Raw genomic sequence first — 8589 nt, 5'->3', positions numbered from 1 at the left:
CATTAAAAATGTGCAATTTAGCCTTGGTCCTATGTACATTTGTTTACAATGATCATGATAATTGGGTGATGTATCAGAGAGCTCATTCCTTATTTCTGAAGAAAAATGATTTTTCACATTTCAGAGACATTTGCTATTCATCTATGTATGGGACTTTGTGAAATTCTACATAGAAGAAGGAGAGATCAGTATGAAAATGATGTTAATCATTTATATGAAAATCTCAAAAAAATTAAATTAAAAAAATAAATATCTTAACATAGGCGAATAAAAGAATACTTGACCTAAAACAGTCTTTAGGAATAGATAGGATTTTTGTGCAAGTAGAGTGGCCATGGATTATCAAACAGTAAACAAAACTAGTACATGTGTTCTAGTACTTTTGGCAGTTGAGATATTAGTCACCAGAGGTAGTGGATTTTCCTATAGACACACTGGGTAATAGATAATCATGACATTGTACTATAAAAGGCTTTGAAGACCAGGACTTCTATAGTATTTATAAAAATAAATTCAGTAAGTATCATGTCCCTCAGTGATTGGTTAATATGTGAAGCAAAATAATACATAAGAACAAGATAAATTGAACTTGTTTTCTTCTCCTCCTTCTACTTCTCCTCTTTTCTTTCTTTCTTCTTCTTTCCTTCCTCCTCCTTTTCCTCCACATGCTCCCCATTTTCTCCTCCTCCCCCTCTCCTCCTTTTTTTCCTCCTCTTCATCTTCTTTCTACTCTTCTTTGGGGATAGGTTTGAAGGGTGAGAGCAGACCTGGTAGAACTGGGAAGTGAATATTATTGGTTAAGATGATATGAAATTCCAAAATAATTAATAAAAATATGTTATAATAAAAAAGAATATTTGTAATACAACATACAGGAAATAATAAGCAACTTGCTCTCAAAAACCATAGTGGTTTCCTAACATTGATTTACAAAAATTGGCATTTATTAAGAAAATACCAGTTTAGAGTAGGATTCCAGAAGGACAAAAACATTTTAATGTTCTAAAAAGCTTATTTAATTACTGTAATTTGTCTTTCCTTTTGCCCATTTGAATGTTCTCTAAAATCTTGTTCACACCTCTAAATAATGCTGCTTTCAGTTCCCAGTGTGTGTAGTGTGAATTACACTCATAAACAAATATTCATATTCAATAGTGCTAGTGTTAGCTTCCTTGGCTAAGTGTGTCTTTGTCTTAGATTATTGTTTCCACATATTCTCACTCTCCAGTTTATATTTTCTTAAAGAATAAAGAAATGATTTCTTTTCCTGGCTAACTATAAGTTCCTATTATTTTTAGAGTGCTTCTTTGTTTATAATATTAGCAAATTTTGTACCACTAAATGCAATGTAGCCAGTTGGATTCTTAACTGTTTGCAAGAACAGGATGGAAGCGGGAGAAGGGACTAGGGAATACAAATGCTGCAGCTTAAGCAGAAAGTGGTTAACAAACTGAAAGATGAAGCCAGAGCCCAATTCTTCAGTTATGCATGCTAAGGCCTTTTTCACATTTCCTATAAATAAGATTAGGGCTCCAAATTACAACAGGAAAGATGCTATGCAATTAATAGTGTTAAAAATGAAATGAATTCAAAGTATGTTTTCAGAAGCAATTTTCTCTGACATTTTTCAATGATGTAAATATATTCTAAATCTACTCTCAACATTTTTTACATTATTGTAACTTAAAAGAAAGAATAATTTAATTGGCAGAAAGACAGTTATTGAGCTATGACCTTACAGGTTAACAGGAAGTGAGCTACATTCTTAAGAGAAGAGCTATTTTGCATTTTCAGCCACCTGGAAAGAGAGGTCATAATAATTGGATACAACTAATGTTACTGGGGTCACAGGTGAAAATATGACTTGGAGAAATCGGAGGCTAATTGCCATTCAGCTGTAAAATAGTGACTATACATAATCTCTATAAAGAAAAATTGGGCAAAGACTGAATAGGGTGGATACAAAACCTTTAGTGTGTTCTGATTTGGATTGCAATTCCATTTGACTTGAAGGTGTTGTTATAGCATAAGAATATAATGAATTCCAGAAAATGAGGAATGGCAGAAATGGCAAGGGGCTGAGGATGGGAACCACTGAAGGGCTGTTAAAGTCTAAAGAAGGAGGGAGCCAAGGCTGTTGACGATGGCCAGCTGTGATGAGCCAAATATGAGAGACCATGAGCAGTCAGTCTTAAAAGGCCAATGATTCCAACAGGTAAAGCCTAAGTGCTGACTGGTGTTCACTGTTAGTGTCCCTGGCTGCTGCTTAGGCCTGGGGATTTCATTAACTCCTGAGTGGTGGTTAAGTGCCTGCAGTCTCTAACCAGAGTACCTAGATCTCTAAGTCGCTAGCTTGTAAAGCTTAAAGCTTTAAAATTCCAGGACTTCGAACTCCAAGCTTCTGATCTCTCAGCCTAATCTGTAAGCGTTTGGACTTCAAGGACTTGGAACTTCCAACACCAGACAAGGAACTCCTTACCTACTCAGGATTTCTACCATTTAGAACAAAAAGCCCTTAGGTATCTCACTGGTAACAGAAGATGACATACTTTCATCAACTGTGCAGGGTAAGAGCTCTTTGGGAAGAAACCAGAACAGGGATGATAAGGATGGTTAGGGTCCATTGGAAGGTCAGTGGATCAGGATGGATGTTCTAAGCATGTTTGGAGGTGAGCGGCATCCTCTCACCATTGCTCTGTTGCAGTTGCCACTCCTTTTCATTTACCAGGGCAGCCCACTCTGCTTGGGGTTTAAAAATCATAAAAGCAAGGAAAGGTCACTGAGAAGACTTTTGCAGAAATGCCATGGTACAACATAGAAGGTAAATTTGAAGGTGATCATGGATTTATTACAAGTGATCTAATTTGACTACGAACTTTCCAGAAATGTCAAACAAACTCAAAAGAAATGAAGAAGATCTTGGGAAGACACTACAAGGCAGACACATCTGGGGTTGTACAGCATTCCAGTACCAGGTATCTTGAGTCTTAAGGATGAGATGACAGTAAAGCCTTTGCCATCATGGAATTTAGGATATAATGTGGGAAAAAGGTAAGGGGGTTGGGGGACTCAAGATTGGGTTGTTTTTGAGAATACACCACCTACCCCACTCAGTGAACTAATAGAAACAATGTCCCTCAGTCTCAGAGGAAAAAATTATAAAACTACCTAAAATATAGAAGGAAATAAAATGAGTGTTATGTTATTTTATTTTATGCTATTTTATTATTATCCCTTAAAAGTCTGTTTTTTATCTAATGATAGACATAAAGAGAGAGGTTACAGGTGAAACAGGACATGGGGAGGAACTGGGACGAGTAGAGAGAGGGAAACTGTAATCAGGATATATTATGTGAGAACAAAAATCTATGTTCAGTAAAGAAAAAGAAATTCTCAAAGAATTAATAAAAATGGTAAAAAAAAAGAATATAATGAATTGAAATGTCTGAAAACAACATGCTTGCCTTAATAACAATTCAGTCTTTGGTAACCTGTTAATTTTTGCATGAATAAGCTATGTAATATAGTGCCATTTTCATGACTAATTATCGATTTTTTTCACTGACCTGGATACTTCAAAAGTGAAGCAATTCCTGTAAGCATATTTTGGGATTTCCTTTATATTAAAAGCAAAAGATGAAACGTTTGCATTTCATGTTTGGCAGAAAGATCACTTAATGTGGAACCGTTGCGGACTTTTTAACAAGGCCAAGTGAGCAAATAGTGTAGAGTTTTATAGTAGGGAGATTAATAACAGCTTTTAGTCGGTCAAGATGTCCACCTCAAATATATGGAAAACTAAAGATTTTAACTGAGCACTACATTTAGCATAAGGGAGAGAGGAAAAAATTGACACATAAAATAAACCTGACTAAAAATTACATCGCTTTTATGATAAGAAATACAGAAATGTGCTTTAAGATAAATAGGCCCCTTGGTCTTGCAAACTTTATATGCCTCAGTACAGGGGAAGGCCAGGGCCAAGAAGTGGGAGTAGGTGGGTAGGGGAGTGGGGGGGGGAGGGTATGGGGGACTTTTGGGATAGCATTGGAAATGTAAATGAAGAAAATACCTAATAAACTAAAAAAAAGATAAATAGTTTCAAAGTGACTAATTTAGAGATAGCTACTAACTTTGCCTTACACCAGTCAAACCAGTAATGTATTATTTATGGAAATCATAATACATTCATGGAACTGTAAAAGCCACCAAGTATGTTATTGCCATCTACATTAAAATTTGGGTTAACCTCTGTGATATTTATTGCCTTTTTTCTTTCATTCACACAATTGGAATAGTCCTATAAATAAATATTAATTGAAAATATAATGTCCTTAATTGTATAAAAGACAAGCTGAAATCTGAAATGATTACTTCAGTGGAAGAAAATTTCAGGAAGCAATTGCAAAGATGAAAGTCATGGTAGAGTTGTGTTGTTTAGTTTGTATATTCTGGGAGTGCTTATGGGAGCCATAGAAATTCCCAGGCTCTCTAAAAACAAACAAACAAATTGTTATCTCTCTGTCTCTCTCTCTCTCTCTCTCTCTCTCTCTCTCTCTCTCTCTCTCTCTCTCTGTTCCTCTCTCTGTCTCTCTTTCTGTCTCTCTCTCTGAAAATTTTTCCTTGCAATTACACCAATAAGCCAATAAGTTACCTGATTGTGTCACCTCTTAACTTGCTTTTATAATATACATAATTTATATAAATGCTAATGTTACTATTCATACCATAGATGATTAGAGAGTACATGATTGTGGGTTTTGAACTTGATCATTTGCACTCTGATCTGTAGCTGCCAAACTGTGTTCTGCCTTCTCTGATCCCTTATCTCTACAGTTTAGCATAAAGTTACAATCTACTGCAACACTTACTCAGTTTCTTCCTTAGTTGGGATAAGAGATTCTCATTCTAATTTCTTGAAGATATGCTCAGAACTTTAGACTTTTAAAATACTCTTCATAATAATAATTTTATATTATATACAACATTGCTTTATATATTAATTTAAAACATCTTCATAATCTACTGTCATAAATCTTAGTTATGATAACTCCTGTTAAGTTGACTGTTTTAATAATCTGCTTCATACTTCCAAAGAACAGTAGCAAATTTTCATTTTATACTTTTCCCAAAAGTTCATAACAGCTTGTTAAGAATATTACTAAAATAAATATTTAGAATGTAAAATTTATAATTATAATTTATCACTTAATTATTAATAAACATTATTTAATATTGAAGGTATTTAATATAATTTATTATGAATTTGTATAAGCATATTAATACTTTTTAAAGTTGTCCAATCAAAAGAAATGAAATATAATAGTAAAAATATCCCCCAAAACAAAACCAAACAAAACAAAAAAACAAAAACACAAGTAACCAACTATCCAAACAAGCAGAAACTACTAAAGACTTTTTCACCTAAACTTCTTGCTAAGAGTGTCCTAAATTGGCAATCCAATGAATTACTTGGAAATGTATATAAATAATTTCAAATGTATTTAAATAATTTCAAGGATATTTTTCAAAGTGCAGCAAATTATCTTGAAAAGATACTAATTTATGGTGAGATATAATTAGAGATAGAACAGTGGTTAAGAACACTGGATGCTTTTCCATAGCACCAACGTTCAATTCCCAGAATCTATGTTAGAGAAAATAATTGCCTTTAATTCCAATTCAAGGGGATCTGATATACAGAAATTCCAGATAGTACAATTTATTTAAATAGTGTCATTTTCCTATAACACAGTTATAATATCAGTCAGCATAGCATTAAACTATGTGTAATTAATTAAACATAAAGATCAGTCCTACTTTTTTAGTTTATAACTACAGTTGTACATTGTGGTTAGTGACCACATCTTTCAAAACCTATAACCAACAGAGCAGTATGCTGGCTAGTTCATGAATAGACAGTGAAGCACACAACTGTGTTGCTGATTAACCATTTAGTGATAAACAGTCTTGACACTTTATCGAAAATATATATATTCAAGTATACACTGAAAAATTTCCAGAAGCAGAAATATGCAATGAAACAACAGAAATGGAATCTTTGAAGTAGAATCCAAATTGTTCATGGATAATGTTGCAGGCGTATGTTCACAGTACCACATGTTGGCATTACAGGAGAATGCAGTCACCCACTGAAGTAAATAAGTCAAGGTGAGCTACAGACAAAAATGCGACGCTTCTGGCATATGATGCTTCAGAGGAATGGACACCCAAAACATCTTTGAAAGGAATCCTTAAAAATATTTTTTCCTCACTTCCCACTCTATAACATATAAGGTCCCCCATTTATTCTCTCTTATTATTCTCTGCTATTCTTCTCACAGAAAGCCCTGGACATGACCAGTCTGTATTTTTTACTGATGTGGACTCTTACAGATGCCCCTGGGTATGTTCTCTCTCTTATCCACAATAAAAACCTTTCTCCTGACCATGAAAAACAATTTTTTTGAAGATACACAGGACAAAGTGTCAAAGCTATTCTAAAATTAGACATGAATAATATATAGTTTTAGAAGCAAAGTATGGATTATTAAAAATAACAAGGATGCCTGGCGGTGGTAGCTCACACCTTTAATCCCAGCACTTGGGAGGCAGAGGCAGGCAGATTTCTCAGTCCGAGGCCAGCCTGGTCTACAAAGTGAGTTCCAGGACAGCAAGGGCTACACAGAGAAACCCTGTCTCAAAAAATTAAAAAAACAAAACAAAACAAACAAACAAAAAAAAAGGAAAAAAGTGTCCAAATTACTTAGTATATTTACAAGTTAATAAATATTTTCATTCTTAATATTTCCAAAATGATAAGTGCATAATAGCTTTAGGGCTGCCATTTTTATATATTTGTTATTGATTTTTTTTAAAAGTACACTTTAATGACTCAGTGGCAAAACTTTGTCACAAAGCTTTCTCATTAAGTGTCAAGACTGCCTTAGTGTGATTATAGTTTGTATAGATGTTGTTATGGTGCCTCACATCTGTACAAGTTGAGAACTCCCTATAAACTGTAGCAATGAGAAAGAAAGGGTATGTGGATGCTTTTCTGCGACTGTGAGGCAGAATTGGGAAAATACCAAGAGATATGAGAACAAAAGAGGTTAATATAATGCAAGTATTCTATTCCACAGAAAGGTGGTCCTTATATCTATGTGAACTGCTGGAAATGAAATCAAAGAAGCAAGAATTTTCCTTACTTTATAAGGCATGCTCAAATATGATCAGTCTGAGGGGAACCATGGAACACTATGAAGCTAAAGAAAAATTAAGGACTAGTGTAACTGTAAATATATCCACTGTACTGACATCTAATACATCCAGTGGATGTCTTGAATTTCTTCTTAAGCTTTGTTACCTGTTAGGTTGCAACAAAGAGGAATGGACACTGGCAACACAGGATGCCACTGTAGAGCAGCTTATGTGTAGGTACATCAGTAGATAAGTGAGTTAGCCTAACTCAGACGAAAAGTATATGTCCAGACATGACCAAGATGCTTCCTGGGAGTTTCATTAACTGATGTTAATTAGGGATTTACAAGAGAACTAAGCTATGCTTCAAAAAAAGTGAGACAGATCCCCAAGAAGACAAAGTGTTCTCTATTCACTCTAGATAAGAAAGAAAAACTTCTGAGCTCAGAAGGATGAAGACACTTGCAGAAGGATTTTTAGGAAATCTGAATGGGAAATCTGATTACTTATTAGAAACATGTTTAAACCTGATGGGATGGAAGCAGTTTATTGTACATTGTTTATTGCATGCACACACACACACACACACACACACACACACACACACACAGACACAAACCACATAAAATAAACCTTTTCAGGATTGCACATGAAGAGATGAAGTTATGTTTCCTTTCAAAATGAAGCTCTTAATCAGGTAACAAGATGTACTCTTAATCCCACTTTTTGATGCAATTTATACTCTAGTGTTCTCAGTCTTCTCTACTTTACATTGCTTCACTTAGACGATCAAATGCCCAACATAAATGACTGGGCATAAAAAACACCTTGGTTTAATTATATATCTACAACATTAAAAAACAAAACAAAATAATGTTGAAATTATCCAAATATTTCAGTTTAAATAGATTCATAAATAAGATCATTTAATTAAAATAAAAAATTTGATCCTGTCAGTACAGTGTTAAATAATTGAATGGCAGTAGTGAACAAAACACGAACAAGCAGTGGCTTCAGTTATACTTTGAGCTAACTTGTAATAAAGATACAAAGGCAGGCAGATTCCTGAGTTCAAGGTCAGTCTAGGACTGAGCAAGTGTAGGTCCAGGTGTGGTAGAAATGGTAATTTTAGGGCAAGGTCTCACACAACTAACTTATCCTCTGTGCTTAACAAAGGCAGACAGATCTCTGAATTCTTTTTCAAGGTCAAAAGAAAATGTGTGCTTATTGCTTATTGTTTCCTAAGAATCAAAGGGATGCCATCACAGGATGCTGATTCATAAGATAATCAGAAGGAAACCTGAAATAAGTAACTGAATTGATATTTAAAATAAAAGACTGGGTCTGTGTTCTGCAGGATGTGAGCTATCCAGAGGATTTTTTTTTTTT

The sequence above is a fragment of the Mus caroli genome, chromosome 6 (genome assembly GCF_900094665.2).
Source record: "Mus caroli chromosome 6, CAROLI_EIJ_v1.1, whole genome shotgun sequence".
NCBI lineage: Eukaryota > Metazoa > Chordata > Mammalia > Rodentia > Muridae > Mus > Mus caroli.
This window is presented reverse-complemented; position numbering follows the sequence as displayed.